Source organism: Pipistrellus hanaki, assembly GCF_964339955.1.
Source record: "Pipistrellus hanaki genome assembly, chromosome: X".
Classification (NCBI taxonomy): Eukaryota; Metazoa; Chordata; class Mammalia; order Chiroptera; family Vespertilionidae; genus Pipistrellus; species Pipistrellus hanaki.
In genome coordinates, this window is record NC_140524.1 from 67543083 (window position 1) to 67564341 (window position 21259).

General features: G+C 37.8%; 1 protein-coding gene across 1 annotated transcript in view; it reads left to right on the forward strand.

The window, feature by feature from the left end:
- The window catches only part of AR (androgen receptor), a 332554-nt gene extending 316211 nt beyond the window's left edge, over window positions 1-16343 (forward strand). The window contains exon 9 of the transcript XR_014793689.1: window positions 16248-16343. The gene's annotated coding sequence lies outside the window, so the exon portion shown is untranslated. The remainder of the gene's footprint in view (window positions 1-16247) is intronic.
- The last annotated feature ends 4916 nt before the right edge of the window (window positions 16344-21259 follow it).

The window sequence follows — 21259 nt, forward strand, 5'->3', positions numbered from 1 at the left end:
AATAAATAGATCTAATATTTCTAACTAGACTTACAGAACACAGTAATGGAATGAGAAAGAGGTGATATTCAAAGACAAGATAGCAGAGAATTATTAAATATTATTGAAAGGTAATCATCTTTAAGACCAAGAATCCTGGCAAATTCCAAGCTACACAAAATACAGTAAATTCATACTAGACACATCATAGTAATTTTATAGAACATCAAAAAAATAATATTAGAAAAGCAGTCAGTGAGGAGAAAAACAAGAACAAAACAGATTATCTAAAAGAAATAGCTATTACACCTAAGATTAACTTATCCTATATAATAAAAGGCTAATATGCAAATTAACCAAATGGTGGAATGATCAATTGCTATGATGCACACTGACCAGTAGGGGGCAGATGCTCAATGCAGGAGCTGCCCCCTGGTGGTCAGTGTGCTCCCACAGGAGGAGCACTCCCCAGCCAGAAGCCAGATTCATGGCTGGTGAAAACAGCAGCAGTGGCAGGAGCCTCTCCCACCTCCACAGCAGTGCTAAGCCATCCCCTGAGGGCTCCCTGAATGTGAGAAGGTGCAGGCTGGGCTGAGGAACCCCCGTCCCAGTGCACAAATTTCATGTACCAGGCCTCTGGCGAATAATAATAACAGCAGAAGACAGTGGAAAATTGACTTTTATGTACTGATATAATTCTCTACCCAGCAGAACTATCTTTCAAGTTAATATGAATGCATTTTAATAGGCTCTTTATTATTTTTAAATATATTTTATTGATTTTTTTACAGAGAGGAAGAGAGAGGGATAGACAGTTAGAAACATCAATGAGAGAGAGAATCATCGATCAGCTGCCTCTTGCACACCCCCTACTGGGGACGCTCTATCCACTGAGCCAAACTGGTTTTGGCTTAATAGGCTCTTTAATAAAGGAAATTCTAAGTGATATATTTTGGTTAGATAGAAAAAAAATCTTGGATGGAAGGTCTGAGATACAGTGGGTAATAGTGTGCAAATATATAGGTAATCATGTGGGTCAATCTAACCATATGTTGACTATATATAAAAAAATATAGTAATGTCTAATATGTGGTAAAAATAGAATTAAAGAATTTTATAATTATTTATATATTGATATGGGTCACTCAAATTTAAAAGTCAAGTCATTAAGTTAAGGAAAAAAGGTAAAGATAGTCATAACTTTATTTTTAATCATTTTTTCAGTTTTATTGAGATATATTGATACATAGCACAGTATAAGTTTAAGGTGTACAAAATGCCTTGACTTCATATACTATGAAATTTCTATCACAGTAAGTTTAGTTAACATCCACCATCTCATATAGATATTAAATCAAAAGAAAAATGTTTTTCCTTGTGATGAGAACTCCTGAATCTGTTCTCTCCGTGTGTGTGTGTGTGTGTGTGTGTGTGTGTGTGTGTGTGTGATTTTTTTCCCTTTAAATCTTTATTGCTGAAAGTATTACATATGTCCTTCTTGTCCCCCATTGACCCCTTTTAGCACGCATCTGCACCCTGGCCCCTGTCCCAAACCTTCACCGGACTACTGTCTGTGTTCATGAGTTCTGTTAACAATTTTCATGTTTACCATACAGCAATAACAATAGTCATCATGTTGCAAATTATATCTCTAGTACTTATTTATCTTATAGCTGGAAGTTTGAACCTCTTGAATACATCCACCTAATTTCAGCACCCTCTATACTCCAACCCTGATACTCACAAATCAGTCTGCTCATAGCAGTTTGGTGTTTTGTTTTGGAGTTTGGGAATATATTTTCCATTGCATATATAAGTGAGATCATACCGAATTTGCCTTTCTCTGACATTTCACTTAGCATAATAACCATCCATTTTGTCACAAATGGCAGGGTTTCTTTATTTTATATCTCTGAATAATATTGCATGTATATATCACAACTTCTTCATCCATTCATCTGTTGGTAGACGCTTAGGCTATTTCCATGTCTTAGTATAGTAAATAATGCTGCTGTGAACTTTGGGTTTGAGATATCTCCTCAGAATAATTATTGATTTTCCTTGGGATTGTTTTTTCTATACCTGTAAAAATATGCTTTTGAATATTGATAAATATTGCATTTAACTGAATCAATAGTTGGCTTTGGATAGTATGGATATTTTAACAGTGATTACTCCGCCGAAGCCGGTTTGGCTCAGTGGTAAAGCGTCAGTCTGCGGACTGAAAGGTCCCACGTTCGATTCCGGTCAAGGGCATGTACCTTGGTAGCTGGCACATCCCTGGTAGGGGGTGTGAAAGAGGGAGCTGGTCGATGTTTCTCTCTCATTACATTTCTAGCTCTCTATCTCTCTCCCTTTCTCTCTGTTAAAAATCAATAAAATATGTATTTAAAAAAAACAAAAAAACAATGATTATTCTTCCAGTCCATGAACATGGGCTATCTTTCCATTTATTTGTGTCTTCTTAGATTTCATTCATTAATGTCTTGTGGTTTTTAGTGTAGAGATCTTTCACCACGATTAGTAAATTTATTCCTAAGTATTTTATTGTTGTTTTTTTATTTCTTGTTTTATTAAGATATTATATGTGTACAAATCTTTCCATTGTCCTTTCCCCCAATCCTATGCATGCCCTCCCCCCACCAGAGTTTTTCGTCCATTGGTTTTGCTTATATGCATGCATACAATTCCTTCGGTTGATCTCTCTTATCTCCCCCATATCTCCCTATCCTCCCTGCTGTAATTTGACAGTCTGTTTGTTGCTTTACTGTCTCTATATCTATCTTTTGGTTCATCAGTTTATAATGTTCTTTATTATCCATAAATGAGTGAGGTCATGCGGTGTTTCTCTTTCATTGACTGCCTTATTTCACTCAGCATGATGTTCTCCAATTCCATCCACGTTGCTGCAAATGATAAGAATTCCTTCTATTTTATGGCAGCATAGTATTCCATTGTGTAGATGTACCATTGTTTTTTGATCCAATCATCTGCTGACGGGCACGTAGGCTGTTTCCAAATCGTAGCTATTGTAAATTGTGCTGTTATGAACATAGGGGTGCATATATCCTTTCTGATTGGTGTTTCTGGTTTCTTAGGATATATTACTAGGAGTAGGATTACTGGGTTAAATGGGAGTTCCATTTTCAGTTTTTTGAGGAAACTCCATACTGTTCTCCACTGTGGTTGCACTAGTCTACATTCCCACCAGCAGTGCACGAGGGTTCCTTTTTCTCCACAACCTCGCCAACACTTGTCGTTTGTTGATTTGTTGATGTTGGCCATTCTGACAGGTGTGAGACGGTATTGCATAGTTGTTTTGATTTGCATCTCTTGGATAATTAGTGACTTTGAGCATGTTTTCATGTGCCTCTTGACCTTCCTTCTGTCTTCTTTTGAAAAGATTCTATTTAGGTCCATTGCCCATTTTTTAATTGGATCATTAATTTTCCTTTTATTTAGTTGTATAAGCTATCTGTAGATGTTGGAGATTAAACCTTTATCAGTGATATCATTTGCAAATATGTTCTCCCATACAGTGGGCTTTCTTGTTGTTTTGTTGATGGTTTCTTTTGCTGTAAAAAAGCTTTTCATTTTGATGTAGTTCCATTTTTTTTTTTATTTTCTCTTTAGCTTCCATTGCCCTAGGGGTAGTATCAGTGAAGAAGTTGTTTTGGCATATGTCTGAGATTTTGTTACCTGTGGATGCCTCTAGTATTTTTATGGTTTCCCGTCTTGTTTAAGTCCTGTATCCATTTTGAGTTTATTTTTGTGTATGGTGTAAGTTGGTGATCTAGTTTCATTCTTTTGCATGTTTCTGTCCAATTTTCCCAACACCATTTATTGAAGAGACTGTCTTAACTCCATTGTACAATATATTCGTGCCTCCTTTGTCAAATATTAATTGAGCATAGTGATTTGGGTTGATATCTGGGTTCTCGATTCTATTCCATTGATCTATATGTCTGTTCTTGTGCCCGTACTAGGCTGTTTTGAGGACAGTGGTGTTGTAATACATCTTGAAATCTGGTATTGAGATCCCTCCTACTTTCTCTTCTTTCTCAGGATTTCTGTGGCTATTCGGGGTCTTTTATTGTTCCAAATGAACTTTTGGAGAGTTCTCTCTAGGTCTGTGAAATATGCCTTTGGTATTTTAATGGGGAGTGCATTGAACATGATCTCTCTTTTTAGGATGTCTGGTTGTGTAGTTCTCTCTCTCCTGCTTTGATTTAAAGGCGCAAAATACAGCACAACTAGGTACAACACACAAGTCACTGAATAGAAATGTGTTTATGATATTAGTAATCTCCAATAAAGGTGACTAGAACCCAGCTAACAAAAACATACAATCAAACAAAAAGAATAGGCAAATCAATCTTATATATAAAAAAAAAAGCATACAACTTCAATATAGTTAACATTCAACATACAACTACAAAGAGATAAAGAGAAAGACTGTTTTTTTTGTTTTTTTTTAGGACAGCAACAAGGGAGGTATGAATGGACTTGTAGCAGGGGGTTGGAAATTAGATATACACAAGTAGGGTGGAATTTTAGGAGGGTGTAAACAAAAAGAATGGGGAAAATCCAGAGCAGGAAAGGGTTAAGATAAATAGGGCATCAAAGGAAAAGTTTAGGAGGAGAGTGAAGGCATAAAGGTAGGGTTGAGATAGAATAAAGCATTGGAGAAGGAAAGATAAATATAGACTGTAGAACAATAATCCCAAAACTAAAAAATAAAATTAAAAATTAAAATAAACAAAAGAAAATAAGATAAACAATGTAAAATAGTAGTAGTAATAATGTTAATTATGTATACAATGTAATAATTAAAAAGGGTAAAATCAAGTGAGGAAAAAGAAAAAAAATAGTTTCTTGAGTAAACATTACAAATAATGAAAACAAAAATAAAAACCAAAAATTTTAAAAATTTAAAAAAAAATTTAAAAATTTTAAATAAAATTTGCATTAATGAAGGTCATTCGCCTCCTCTATTGTAATCCAGTCCTGATTTTTAAGCAGTTTTTGCTTTGGTTTTATTACACTAGGGTCAATTTGTGAATTAGCCCCTGGGTGCCAGTGTTTCTAGGTTGAAGCCTCTCCAGCTTTTTTTTTTTTTTTTTTTTTTTTTTTCCCCTCTCTGTGGCACTGATCTATGGAGGGGGGGAGGAGGCAAGTCTGAGCCAACTGTAATCTCCTGTAATTCTCCACTATTCCTCCGAGTCAGATCCAAATGTGTTGCTCTTTAGATATCTCCCCTATTAGGAGCCCCATCCACTTTCACGGGTGACACGCGCCCAACAACCCTGGCTTCTACTTGTAATCACCACCCCTGTACTCCAGTTTCCACGTGCCCTGTGCTCGCAGGCCTTTGTCTTCGCGAGCACTCACTCACCCTCTCCCCGCGAAATCTGACCTTTTCTCCCTGCGGTGGGGCACTCCTGTGAGTCCAAGTGGTTACGCCGCCTGGGATCCGCATTCTGGGGGTCACAGCTGCTTGGTGGTCGCTGAGGCTGTGGATATTGAGGCCTCTGACACGATTCAATTTCCCTACAAGATGGCGAGATTTCCCCCATCCAAGCTGGTAGGTAGCTCCTGGAAGGGACCTCACCCCAGGTGGGTGCTTCCCTGGGAGGGGCACCCTTGTCAGCGGCCCCCCAGCAGTTTCTTCTGGTGTTCAGCTGTCTCTTGGCTTGCTAATAAACACTCACAGCAAGAGACTGTCAGCTGCTCTCTCTTTCTGCTTCTGGACAAGGCTCAGGATCCCCCTATTCTTCCACCATTTCCCCCCCTTATTTTCTCTTTAGCTTCCATTGTTCTAGGGGCAGTATCAGTGAAGAAATTCTTTGGCATATGTCAGAGATTTTGCTACCTGTGGATGACTCTGGTTTTTATGGTTTCCCATCTTATATTTAAGTCCTTTATCCATTTTGAGTTTATTTTTGTGTATGGTTTAAGTTGATGATCTAGTTTCATTTTTTGCAAGTGTCTATCCAATTTTCCCAAGACCATTTATTGAACAGACTGTCTTGATTCCATTGTATGTTCATACCTCATTTGTCAAATATTAATTGAGTATAGAGGTTTGGGTTGATATCTGGATTTTCTATTCTATTCCATTGATCTAATGTCTGTTCTTGTGCCAATACCAGGCTGTTTTGAGAACAGTGGCTTTGTATTAATACAGCTTGAAATCTGGTATTGAGAACCCTTCTACTTTGTTCTTCATTCTCAGGATTGTTGTGGCTATTTGGGGTCTTTTTTTATTCCATATGAATTTTTAGAGAGTTCTTTCTAGGTCTGTGAAATATGCCCTTGGTATTTTAATGGGGAGTGCATTGAATCTATAGATTGCTTTGTGTAGTATGGACATTTTAATGATGTTGGTTCTACCAATCAATGAACATCTGTTTTTCATCTGTTTATGTCTTCCTCTATCTCTTTTTTTCAGTGTCAAGTAGTTTTCAGGGTATAGATCTTTTACCTCTTTAGGTTTAGTTTATTCCTAGGTTATCTTAATTTTTTGGTGCAATGGTAAATGGGATTGCTTTTTTTAGTTTCTCTTTCTGTAAGTTCATTATTTGTGTATAGAAATGCCATAGATTTCTTGGCATTGATTTTGTATCTTGCTACCTTGCCAAATTCATTTATTAATTCTAATAATATTTCGGTGGAGTCTTTAGGGTTTTCTATGTACAGTATCATGTCATCTAAGAACAAGGACAACTTTACTCTTTCTATTCCAATTTGGATGCCCTTTCTTTCTTCTTCTTGTCTGATTGCTATGGCTAGTACTTTCAGCACTATGTTGAACAGGAGTGGAGAGAGTGGGCATCCCTGTCTTGTTCCGGTTCTTAGTGGAAATTGTTTTAGTTTTTGCCCATTGAGTATGATGTTGGCTGTGGTTTTATCATATATGGCTTTTATTATGTTGAGGTATGATCCTTCTATTCCCACCTTGCTGAGAGTTTTTATCAAGAAAGGGTGTTGGATTTTCTCAAATGCTTTTTCTGCATCAATTGATATGACTATATGGTTTTTATCTCTCAATTTGTTTATGTGATGTATCACATTTATTGATTTGCAAATATTGTACCATCCTTGGACCCCAGGATAAATCCTACTTTGTCGTGATGTATGTTCTCTCTGATGTTCTGCTGGACTCAATTTGCTAGAATTTTGTTGAGAGTTTTAGCATCTATGTTCATGAGGGATATTGGCCTGTAATTCTTTTTCATTTTATTATCTTTATCTGGTTTTGGTATTAAGGTGATGCTGGCTTCATAGAAAGAGCTTGGAAGTGTTCCTTCTTCTTGAATGTTCTGGAATAGTTTGAGGAGGACAGATTTTAGATCTTCCTTGATTGTTTGGTAAAGCTCCCCTGTGAAGCCATCTGGCTCTGGGCTTTTGTTTGCTGGAAGCTTTTTGATGACTGCTTCAATTTCTTCCATAGTTATCAGCCTATTGTTATTTTTAGACTCTTATTGAGTAAGTTTTGGAAGGTTGTATTTTTCTAGGAATGATCCATTTCCTTTGTGTTGTCTAGTTTGTTAGAATAGAGTTGTTCATAGTATTTTTTAACAACCCTTTGTATTTATTTTGGGTCTATTGTTATTTCACCTCTTTTATTTCTGATTTTGTTTATTTGGGTCCTCTCACTTTGCTTCTTGGTAAGCCTGGCTAGAGGTTCATCGATCTTCTTTATCCTTTCGAAGAATCAGCTCTTAGTTTTGTTGATATTTTGTATTTATTTTGTTTGTTTGTTTGTTTTTTGGTCTCTGTCATTCATTTCTTCTCTGCTCTTTATTATTTCCTTCCTTCTGCTCACTGTGGGCTTTTCTTGTTGTTCCCTTTCTAATTTTTGAGTTGCTGAGTTAAATGATTTATTACCATTTTTTCTTGTATTTTTGATGTAAGCCTGTAGAGCTATAAACTTCCCTCTCAGGACTGCTTTCTATGTTTCCCATAGGATTTGCATTGTTGTGTTTTGATTGTCATTAGTCTCCAGGATGTTTTTAATTTCTTCTTTGATCTTCTTAATAATCCAATCATTGTTTAGCAGCATGCTATTCAGCTTCCAAGAGTTTGAATTTTTTGGAGTGATTTTATTGTAGCTTATTTCTCATATTATGCCATTGTGATCTGATAAAATGCTTGATATGATTTCAATCTTTTTGAATTTGATTAGACTTTGCTTGTGACCCAATATGTGGTCTATTTTTTAAAATGTCCCAGGTGCACATGAGAAGAACGTATATTCTGTAGCTTTGGGGTGAAATTCTCTGAACATGTCAGTTAGATCCATCTGATCTAGTGTGTCATTTAGAATTTCTGTTTCTTTGGTACATGCCCTTGACTGGAATAGAACCCAAGACCCTTCAGTCTGCAGAATGACTCTCTATCCACTGAGCCCAACAGGTTTTGGCAATTTGCATTTTCTTGATGGCTAATATGTTGATCAAATTTTCAAGTGCATATTAGCCATTTGTATATATTCTTTGGAGGAACTCTCATTCAAATAATTTGCTGATTTGAAATTTTTTTTTATTAATGTGCCATAACATACTATATATTCTAGATATAAGGCCCTTATCAATTATAAGAATTGCAAAATTCCTCCAACCCCATTCTATATTTTTCACACTTTTTCCCCATTTTTATTTATTTACTAGAGGCCCGGTGCATGAAATTCATGCATGGTGGTGGAGGGGTGACCCTCAGCCCATCCTGCACCCTCTCCAATCTGGGACCCCTCGAGGGATGTCTGTCTGTCTGTTTAGACCCGATCTTACCTAGGATCAGGCCTGAACGGGCAGTCTGACATCCCTCTCACAATCCAGGACTGCTAGCTCCCAACTGCTTGCCTGCCTAACCTGATCACACCCTAACCACTCCCATGTCTGCCTGATTGATGTCTAACTGCTCCCCTGCCAGCCCATTTGCCCCAACTTCCCTCTTCTGCTGGTCTGGTCACCCCTAACTGCCCTCCCTTGCAGGATTGATCACCTCCAACTGCCCTCCCTTGCAGGCCTGGTCCCTCTCAACTGCTCTCCTTTGCAGGATTGGTGCCTCCTAAATTCCCTCCCCTGCTGGCCATCTTGTGGTGATCCTCTTGTGTCGACATAGGGGTAGGATCTTTGACCACATGGGGGCAGCCATATTGTGTGTTAGAGTGATGATCAATCTGCATATTACTCTTTTATTAGATAGGATAGAGGCCTGGTGCATGGGTGGGGGCCGTCTGGTTTGCCCTGAAGGGTGTCCCAGATCATGGTGGGGGTTCCCTTAAGGCATGGGGCAGCCTGAGTAAGGGACCTGTGGTGGTTTGCAGGCCAGCCACACCCCCTGGAGACCCAAGCGGAGGCCCTTGCATCTGGAATTTATTTACCTTCTACAATTGAAACTTTGTATCCTCGAGCAGAGGCCTGGGCTTGCCAGGGTTTGCGGAAAGCTTTGCTTCTTCCATTGCCAGGAGCAACCCTAGCCTCCTGCTCTTTCCAGCTCCATGGCTTCTGCCATTTCTGTTTGAATTTGTTTACCTTCTATAACTGGATCTTTGTAGCCTTGAGTGGCAGTTTAGGTCAACAAGAGCTGGCAGGGAAAGCTTGGCTTCCTCTATTGCCTGGGAAACACAGCCTCCTTACTGTCTGTTGTTGTAGCCATCTTGGTTGGGTTTATTTGAATACTCACTCTGATTGGCTGGTGGGTGTGGCTATTGGGCATGGCTTGTGGCTATAGTGGAGTGATGGTTCATTTGTATATTACTCTTTTATTAGATAGTATTAGAGGCCTGGTGCACAAAATCCATGCATGGGGTTGTGTGTCCCTCAGCCTGCACACTCTCCAATCTGGGATCCCTCAAGGGATGTCTTACTGCCTGTTTAGGCCCGTTCGCAGGCAGTCAGACATCCCTCTTACAATACAGGCTCCCAACTGCTTGCCTGCCTGCCTGATTGCCCCTAACCACTTCTACTTACCAGCCTGATCACCCTTAACCACTCCCCTGCCAGCCTTATCAATGTCTAACTGCTCCCCTGCTGGCCCAATTGCCCTTAACTGCCCTCAACTACTGGCCTGGTCACACTTAACTGCCCCCTCTGCCATCCTGGTTTCCCCTAACTGTCCTCCCCTGGAGGCCTGGTTGCCGTCAACTGCCTTCCCCTGCAGGCTTGGTCACCCCCAACTGCCTCCCTCTGCTGGTCTGGTCACCCATAACTTCCCTCTCTTCTGGCCTGGTCTCCCCATGCAACCTGCTGTTCAATCATTTGGTCATCCTTCACTAACCCCCCTGCAAGTCTGGTCATAGGCAGCCATCTTGTGAGGGTGTGAGGGTCAATTGCATTTTACCTCTTCATTATATAGGATTTATTGGTTAATTCTCAGCTGAGGATATTGTTTTCATTGACTTTTTGAGAGTTGAAAGGAGGGAGGGGGAGAGAAAAACACTGATGAGAGAGAGACATCTATTGGGTGTCTCCTGCACCCACCCAATGGGGGCTGAAGAACAAGCCTACAACCAATGTACATGCTCTTGACCAGGAATCTAACCTGAGACCTTCAGTATGTAGGATGACTCTCTAACCATTTTAACACTGAACAGGGCCCTGTTTCCCTTTACTAAGTTTAATTATATATGGTATACAATCCCATGTTGTTTATTTAAATTTCAGGTGTACAATATACTGGTTCTACATTTATATAACTGACAATGTGATCCCCTTTTCAACCATCCCCAACCCCTCCCTTCTAGTACCTATCCTTTGATGATGTGCTTTGAAGTAGAAAAAATTCTTAATTTTTTTGATGCTTACTTTATTAAGTTTTAACTTTATTTTTATTATTGATATTATTACAAACTAGTGGCCCAGTGCATGAATATAGTGCATGGGTGGGAGGTTCCCTCAGCCCAGCCAGCACATTCTCCAATCAGGGAACCATTGGGGGAGGTCCAAATGCAGCCACAGGGATCAGGCCTAAACTGGCAGTTGGTCATTCCTCTCGAAATCTGAGACCGCTGGCTCCTAACCACTCAGCTGCCTGCCTGCTGGATGGCCCCTAACCCCTAACCCCTCTGCCTGCCTGCCTGATAATCCCTAAGTTCCCTCCCCTGCTGGCCTGATCTTGCCCCTAACTGCTCTCCCCTGCCAACCTGATTGCCCATAACTGCCTCTGCTTGCCTGATTACCCCTAACTGCTCTCCCCTGCCGGCCCGATCTTGCCCCCTACTGCCCTCCCCTGCCAGCCTGATCTCACCCTCAAGTGCCCTCCCCTGCCAGCTTGATTGCCCCTAACCCCCTGCCAGCCTGATCTCACCCCCAACTGCCCTCCCCTGTCAGTCTGATCACCCCTAACTGCCTCTGTCTCGGCTTCCTCCACCATGGCTTTGTCCAGAAAGAAGTCTGGAAGATGGGTGGTCGACCCAGTATAATTAGCATATTACCCTTTTAGTAGTATAGATAGATTATATAGGATAGGATTACTTAAATGGGGGGAGTTTTTTCCATCAGGAGGAGATGCTCTTGGTAGACAAAAATACATAATCCCTATATCTGGACTGATAGCCAGCTGTATGCACTATACTGCCAAACCAGTCATTAAAAAATTGAGCAGCTTTCTTACACCTTACACCAAACAGCTGTTGCCCTTAAAACCCTTCCTCAGCCCCCATCTTAGGTTCTCCCTTCATAGTTTACCCAGATTTGGTTCTGATTGGTCAGTTTCTATTCCAGTCAAGGTTAAAAGCTCTGCCTCCTAAGCAGCCATTGGCTCCTTGCAGTTCACCCAAATTTGATTCCTATTGGTCAGTTTCTATGCCAGTCAGCATCTCTGGGCCTATCTAGGAGCCTAATCAGAGAGGAAGGTTGATCAGCAAACCCCATGGCTACTGGCGAGGCCCAGAGAGAAAGAGAGAAATTACTGTCTTTATTCCATAGCTGCCACAGAGGCTGTGGATCAGACCCTGCTTCTCTTTCCAGACTTCTCTCTGGGCCTGATACACAGCCCCTTCCGTAGTCAGTGCTGGGTCACCATGGCTACAGGACTGATTTCCAGTGTTCAGTAGTCCGGTTATTTGGGGCATTACGGACTCTGGCTCTTTAGATGATAGATGATAGATAGATAGATAGATAGATAGATAGATAGATAGATAGACTCATTCCCACCCCTTTACCCACTTCCACCAAGCCCCTGCCAACCCTACCCTATGACCATCATTACACTGTTGTCCTTGTCTATGGGTCATACATTTTTGTCTTTGGCTCACCCCTTAACTCAGTGGTTCTCAACCTTTTTAATGTCTCATCCCTTTAATACAGTTCCTCATGTTATGGTGACCCCCAACCATAAAATAATTTTGTTGCTACTTAACAACTGTAATTTTGCTACTGTTAATGAATCGTAATGTAAATATCTGTGTTTTCCAATGGTCTTAGGCTCTACAGCTGGGTCGCCTAAGGCCATTATAAAATACAGATATTTACATTATGATTCATTAACAGTAGCAAAATTACAGTTATGAAGTAACAACAAAAATAATTTTATGGTTGGAGGTCACCACAACATGAGGAACTGTATTAAAGGGTCGCGACATGAAAAAGGTTGAGAACCACTGCCTTAACCTCTTTCATCTGGTCCCCTCTCCACACTTAAATCTGACAGCTGTTAGTCTGTTCCATGCATCTATACCTCTGTTCTGTTTATCAGCTTATTTTATTTATTAGATTGCACATATAAATGAGATCAAATAATATTTAACTGACTGGTTTATTTCACATAATATTATTATCTCTAGGTCCATCCATGTTGTCACAAAAGAAAAAAATCCTTTTTATGGTCGCATAGTATTGCATTCTGTACCTATAACACAGCAACATTTTTATCCACTCATTTATTGATGGGCACTTGGGTTGCTTCCAGATCTTGGCTACTGTAAATAATGCAGCTATGAAAATAGTGGTTCATATATTGTTTTGGATTGGAGTTTCAAGATATTTAGGATATATTCCCAGAGTGGGATCACTGGGTCAAAAGGTAGTTCAATTTTTAACTTTTGATAAAACTCCACACTGTTTTCCACATTGGCTACACCAGTCTGCATTGCCACCAACAGTGCGTAGAGGTTTCCTTTTCTCCACATCCTCATCAACCATTCTGACAGGTGTGAGGTGATACCTCATTATGGGTTCAATTTGCATCTATCATATAATTAGAGACAATGAGTAATTTTTAATATGGATATTGACTATCTGTGTGTCTTCTTTGGAGAAATTTCTATTCAGGTAGTTTGCCCATTTTTAATTGGATTATTTGTCTTCTTGAGATTGAGTTGTAGAAGATTTCCATATACTAGTATTTTGGAAATTAACTCCTCATCAGAAGTCTCACTGGAGAATGTTCTCACATACAGTGGGTTCCAATTTCATTTTGTTTATGGTTTCTTTTACTGTGCAAAAGCTTTTTAGTTTGATGTAGTCCTATTTGTTTATTTTTCCATTGTTTCTGTGCCCAAGGAGACATGTCAGCAAAAGCATTGCTATATGAGATGTCTGAGATTTTACTGCCTATACTTTCTTCTATGATTTTTATGGTTTTGAGACTTACATTTAAGGAATTTCTTTAAATCCTTATCAAAAGATATGTTTATTGATTTTAGAGAAAAGGAAGGGAAACACAGAAAGAAACATCAATGTAAGAGCTGAACATCAATTGTTTGACTCCTGCATGCACCAGGACCAGGGATCAAACCAGCAACCTAAGTATGTGTTCTGACTGGGAATCAAACCCACCACCTTTTATTCTACTGGCCAATGCTCCAATGAACTGAACCACCATGCCAGGGCTTACATTTAAATATTTTATCCATTTTGAGTTTATTCTTGTGTATGGTATAAGTAAGATAGCTGTCTAGTTTCACTTATTTTGCATGTAATTTTCCAGTTATCCCAACACCATTTATGAAATTACTGTCTTTATTCCATTGTATGTTCTTGCCATTTCTGTCAAATATCATTTGACCATAAAGGCAGGGGTTTATTTCTAGGCCCTCCATACTGTCCCATAATCTATATGCCTGTTCATATGCCAGTAGCACACTTTTTTTTAAAATTACATTGGGCTTTGAGTATAGTTTGATATCAAGTATTGTGATACCTCTAATTTTGTTCTTCTTTCCCAAGATTGCTGAGGCTATTTGGGGTCTTTTTTAGGTCTATATAATGTTATGGAATATTTATTCTAGATCTGTGAAATATGCATTGGTATTTCAATAAGAAATGCATTGAATTTGTAGATTGCTTTGGATAGTGCAGATATTTTATTCATGTTAATTCAGACAATCCATGAATGTGGTATATGCTTCTGCTTAATAGTGTCTTCTTCAATTTCTTTTCTCAATGTCCTATAGTATTCTGAGTACGTCTTTTACTTTCTCCTTAAATTTATTTCCAGGTTCCTTAATTGTAGTTGTTGCAATAGTAAAATGGATTTTTTTCTTTCTTACACTTCATTATAGGTGTATAAAAAAGCCATCAAATTCTGAATATTAATTTTGTATTCTACTACTTTGCCAAATTTGTTTATTAGATGTAGTAACCTTTTGGTTGTCTTCAGGGCTTTCTATGTATTGGGTCGGCAACTAAGTAATTGCGGGTTTCACACATATATGGCTTCAGTTGAATTTTTAGGTTTGCAGACGTAGTACAAATGTAAAACACATTTTGTTATTTGATAGTTGGCTATTCAGCTGTTAATCAGTAAAAAAAGTTTTTTGATCTGTTTTGTAGTTTTCGTTTGGCGTTCGTTGAAAAATGGAAAATCAAAAGGAACATTTTCGTCATATTTTGCTTTTTTATTTCCGCAAAGGGAAAAACGCATCGCAAGCTCATAAAAAGTTATGTGCTGTTTATGGTGACGAAGCCTTAAAAGAACGGCAGTGTCAAAATTGGTTTGCCAAATTTCGTTCTGGTGATTTTTCACTCAAAGTTGAAAAACGCTCTGGTCGTCCAGTTGAAGTTGATGACGCCCTAATCAAAGCAATAATCAATTCGGACTGTCACAGTACAACACGTGAGATTGCAGAGAAGCTTCATGTATCACATACATGCATTGAAAATCACTTAAAACAACTTGGCTATGTTTAAAAACTCGATACATGGGTTCCTCACGAACTGAAAGAATCACAGTTAACGCAACGCATTAGCAGCTGCGATTTGCTAAAGAAACGTAATGAAAATGATCCATTTTTAAAACGACTGATAACTGGCGATGAAAAACGGGTTGTTTACAACAATATCAAGCGGAAAAGATCGTGGAGCAGGCCAGGTGAACCAACTCAAACAACATCAAAAGCTAATATTCATCAAAAGAAGGTTTTGTTATCAGTTTGGTGGGATTACAAAGGAATTGTCTACTTTGAACTCTTACCACCCAACCGAACGATCAATTCTGATGTCTACATTGAACAACTAACAAAATTAAACAATGCAGTTGAAGAAAAGAGGCCCGAATTGACAAATCGAAAAGGTGTTGCATTCCATCATGACAATGCAAGGCCACACACAACTTTGGTCACTCGGCAAAAATTAATGGAGCTTGGTTGGGATGTTTTGCCACATCCACCATATAGTCCTGACCTTGCACCATCTGATTACTTTTTGTTTCGATCTTTACAAAACTCCTTGAATGGTAAAAATTTCAATAATGATGATGATGTCAAATCGTACCTGATTCAGTTTTTTGCTAATAAAAACCAGAAGTTTTTTGAACGTGGGATTATGATGCTGCCTGAAAGATGGCAAAAGGTCATTGATCAAAATGGGCAATACATTACAGAATAAAGTTATTTAGTTCCATGAAAAAATTGTCTTTGATTTTCTTTAAAAAATCCGCAATTACTTAGCTGCCAACCCAATATAATATCATCTCATCTGTGAATGATGACTTTAATTTCTTCTTCTTGTCTGATCGCTATGGCTAAGACTTCCAGTCCTATGTTGAAGTATAGTTGTAAATATGGGCATCCCTATTATGCTCCTGATTTTAAGGAGAAATATTTTAGTTTTTGCCCATTGAGTATGATGTTGGCTGTGGTTCTGTCATATATAGCCTTTGTTATATTTAGGTATGTTCCATCTATTCCCACTTTGCTGTGAGTGTTTATCATAAACGGGTCCTGAATTTTATCAAATCCTTTTTCTGAATTCATTGATATGATCAAGTGGTTTTTATCTAAATTCAGTTTATGTGGTATATCACATTTTATTGATTTTCAGATATTGTACCAACCTCGCATTCTGGAATAAATCCTACTTGATCACATTGTATGATCTTTATAATGTATGGCTGGATCTGCTTTGCTAATTTTTCTTGAGGATTTTACATCTATGTGCAACAGGTATGTTGTCTTATAATTTTATTTCTTTACCTGGTTTTAGATTTAGGATAATATTGGCCTCATAAAATGATCATGAGTGCCTTCTCTCTCTTGTGCTTTTGGAATAGTTTGAGAAGGATCAGTGTCAGAATTTCTTTGAATGTTTTGTAAAATTTACTTGTGAAGACATCCAGTCCATTACTTTTATTTCTTGGGAGTTACTTTTGTAAAAAATGACTGCTTCCATTTCAATACTTGTAATCTGTCTATTCATATTCTGTTATTCTTCCTGATAGAGTTTTGAAATAGTGTATGTTTTTAGGAATTTATCCATTTCTTCCAGATTCTCTAATTTGTTGGCATACAGTTGTTCATAATATTTTGTTACAATACTTTGTATGAGTTTGATGTGAGTTGTTACTTCTAATTTAATTTGTTTGGGTCCTCTTTTTACTTGATGATTCTGGATAAAGCTTGGTCAATCTGGTTTATTTTTTAATCTTTTAAATATACTTTTTTTTTTTTATAGTATTACAGATATTTCCCCTCCCCCTTCTTCCCCTTTCCTCCCAGCCCCTACCTAGCCCACATGTCTTCCCTACCCTATTGCCTGTATCTATGAGCTATCCCCATGAGTATATAAGGTTCTTGGTTTATTTCTTCTCTACCCTCCCCCCAACCCCACACTGAGGTATGTCAGTCTGTTCCATGATTCCATGCTTCAGTTCTTATTTTGTTGGTCAATTCATTCTGTTCATTAGATTCCACAAATAAGTGAGATCATGTTATATTTGTCTTTCTCAGATTGGGTTATTTCACTTAGCATATTCCCCAGGACCATCCATGTTGTCATAAAAGGTAAGAGATCCCAGTTTTGTACAGCTGCATAGTATTCCATGGTGTAAATTACCACACATTTTTTATCCATTTATCTACTGATGGATGCTTGGGCTGTTTACAAATCTTAGCTATTATAAGGAACACTGCTATAAATGTAGAGGTGCATATATTCTTTCTGATTGGTATTTTGGGTTTTTAGAAGTGGTATCACTGGTTAAAACGGAATTTCTATTTTTCTTTAAGAATACTCCATACTGTTTTACATAGTGGCTGCACCAATCTGCATTCCTGCCATCAACGAAGTAGGGCTCCCTTTTCTGCACATCCTCACCAGTACTTGTACTTTGTTGATTTTTAAAATGATATCCATTCTGATAGGTATGAGGTTATATCTTATTTTGGTTTTAATTTGCACTTATTTGATGATTAGTGACTTAGACCATGTTTTCATGTATCTCTTGGCCAATTGCATGTTCTTTGGGAGAAATGTATATTCAGGTCTTCTACCAATTTTTAATTGGATGGTTTGTTTTCCTTTTGTTGAGTTGTATGAGTACTTTATATATTTTGGATACTAACCCCTTGTTACTGATTTTCCGGCGTATAAGACAGACGACTTTTGAAACGAAAAAAGTCAACCGAAAATCGGGGGCAAAAGAACAAAATTGCACAAAAATTACCTGCAGATCTTGACGGCAAAGTAAGTCTTTTCTTTGAAGGGTGGGGTAGTCTTATACAGCGAATATAGGCCTAAACCTATGTTTTAACTGTAAAATTAGGGGGTCGTCTTATATGCCAGAAAAATATGGTAGATATATTATTGGCAAATATATTCTCTCATTCAGTGGATTCCATTTTTTTTCCAATTTGACAGTGGTTTCTTTTACTTTGCAATAGCTTTTTATTTTTATGTAACCTTGTTTATTTTTTCCTTTGTTTCCTTTGTCTTAAGAGATGTATTGTTGCCTGGGATGTCTGAGATTTTACTGCCTATGCTTTGCTCTATGATTTTTATGGTTTCATAGCTTACATTTAAGTCTTTTTTTCACTTTGTATTTATTCTTGTGTATGGTGCAAATGGGACTCTAGTTTTATATTTTTGCATGTGTCTGTCCAGTTTCCCAGGACCATTTGTTGAAGAAACTATATTTACTCCATTGCATTTTCTTTCCTCCTTCATCAAATAATAATAATAATAATTAACCATAATGGTGTGGGTCAATTTCTGGGGTCTCTATTCTGATCCATTGTTCTATATGCCTGTTTTTCTGGCAGTACCAGGCTGTTTTAGTTATCATGGTTTTGTAGTATAGTTTGGCATCAGGAATTGTGATCCCTTCTATTTCATTATTTTTTCTCAAGTTTGCCGCACCTATTCTTTTATGGGGTCTTTTATGGTTTTATATGCATTTTTGGAGTATTTCTTCTAGATCTGTGAAGTATTCCTTTGGGCTTTCAATGGGTATTGTGTTGAATCTGCAGATTGCTTTGAGTAGTATTGTTGCAGATAAGATGCCAAGCAGTGAGGGAAAACAATCAGCCAAGCACTCAGAGGATTCAGAAAAGGACACCTTTAATGCAGAATTGCAGGTGCACTAGTGCAATGACTCAGGGAAGTCAGTCTCCAAAGCCTGAGTGATGAGTATAGAGGAAGCTTTCCTTTTATCCCCTTAGTTTATTTGTTTCCCAAATATGTACCAGGCTTCTGTGGGTTTGGATGGGGGAATTCAGAATACACCCAAAGGCCTGGTTGTGTATGGTTCATGGTTTATAGCCTCTGTAAATTGGAAGTATTTCAGGAAACAGGTTCTGCAAGGCTGGACAAGCATCACAGATAAGAATGGGGCTTAATTATACTAGCAAGATTGTGTATCAGAATACTGGTTACTAGCACAGATTCAGATTGCTAGCCCCACAGTTATCTTATATCAATCATTAGTATAAACATTTTAATTATGTTAATTCTTCCAATCCATGAACATGGTATGTGCTCTCATTTTTTATATCTTCCTCTATTTCTTTTCAATGTCCTATAGTTTTCCAAGTATAGGACTTTTACCTTTTGGGATAAGTTCATTACTATTTATATTTTTGTAATGGAAAATGGGATTGATTTTTTCATTTCAATTTCTGAGAGGTAATTATTGGTGTATAAAATTGCCATTGATTTTTGGATGTTATGTTTGTATATTTCTACCTTGCTGAATTCACTTATTAAGTCTACTATTTTCCTGGTGGAGTCTTTAGTGTTTTTGTGTACAATATCATGTCATCTGCGAATAATGACAGTATTATTTCCTCCTTTTCTAATTTGGATACCTTTAATCTCTTCTTCTCTGTGTCTAGGACTTCCAGTACAATGTTGAATAATAGTGGTGGAAGCAAACATCCCTATCTTGTTCCAGTTCTTAAGGGAAACACTTTTAGTTTTTGCCCATTGAGTATTATCTTGGCTTATCATATGTGGCTTTTATTATGCTGAGGAATGATCTCTCTATTCTCATTTTACTGAGAGTTTTCATTAAAAAATATGTGCTAGAGAGATAAAAAGATGGCTGCCGATGGGAAGGAAGGCTTCAAGATAGTGTGTGAGTGAGATAACAAAAGGAGAGTGTGTGGACATATGGGGAGTGTCTATTTGTGAATGAGGGACAGCTATATTCCAAGGTGGGATCTCAACACCAGATTTTAAGCTTTCAAAAAGTGTCTATTTAGATCAATTGCTCATTTTATTATTGGGTTGTTTATCTTCTTTTTGTTAAGTTGTATGAGTTCTCATGTAAATGTTGGAGATTAAACTCTTATCATTAATATCATTGGCAAATATGTTCTTCCATGCAGTGGGCTTTCTTATTGTTTTATTGATGGTTTCCTTTGCTGTGCAAAAGCTTTTTATTTTGATGTATTTGTTTATTTTATCTTTAGCTTGAATTGCCCTAGGAACAGTATCAGTGAAGAAATTCTTTTGGCATATGTTTGATATTTTGCTGCCTGTGGATTCCTCTAGTATTTTTATGGCTTCCAGTCTCATGTTTAAATTATTTATCCATTTTGAGTTTATTTTTGTGTATGGTGAAAGTTGGTGATGCAGTTTCATTTTTTTGCATGTATCTATCCAATTTCCCCAAAACACCATTTGTTGAAGAGACTGCCTTGACTTCATTGTATGTTCATGCTTCCTTTGTCAAATATTAATTGGGCATAGTGGTTTGAGTCAATTACTGGGTTCTCTGTTCTATTTCATTGATCTATGTGTCTGTTCTTATGCCAGTACCAGGCTGTTTTAAGAACAGTGGCTTTGTAATATAGCATGAAATCTGGTATTGAGATCCCATATACTTTGTTCTTTTTTCTCATTTCCATTTGCCTGAAAAATGTTTTTCCATCCCTTCACTCTCAGTCTGTGTGAATCCTTTGCTCTAAGGTGGGTATTTTGTAGACAGCAAATATATGGGTCATGTTTTCTTATCCATTCAGCTATCCTATGTCTTTTGATTGGTGCATTTAATCCATTTACATTTAATGTTATTATTGAGAAGTACTTGTTTGTTTTCATATTTTCCCTTAATGTTTGTGTTCCTTCTTGCCTTTCTCTTTCTTCTTTTTACAGCATTCCCTTTAGCATATCTTGCATTGCTGGCTTGATAGTGATAAACTCTTTTAGCCCTTTTTTGTCTGTGAAGATCCTGATTTCACTTTCAATTTTGAATGATAACCTTGCTGGGTATAGTATTCTTGGATTCAGTCCCTTGCTTTGCATCACTTTGTATATTTCATTCCATTCCCTTCTGGACTGGTGTGTTCCTTTTGAGAAATCAGTTGATATTCTAATAGGAGATCCCTTGTAAGTAGTTTTCTGTCTCTCTCTGGCAGCCTATAAGATTCTTACTTTGTTGTTGGTGTTCGCCAATTTAATTATGATATGTCTTGGTGATGATCTTTTGGGGTTCAACTTGTTTGGGACTCTATGTACTTCTTGGTCTTGCATGTTTTTTTCTTGCCAATATTAGGGAAGTTTTGTCATTATTTCTTTAAACAGGTTTTCTATTACTTGTTTCTCTTCCTCTCCTT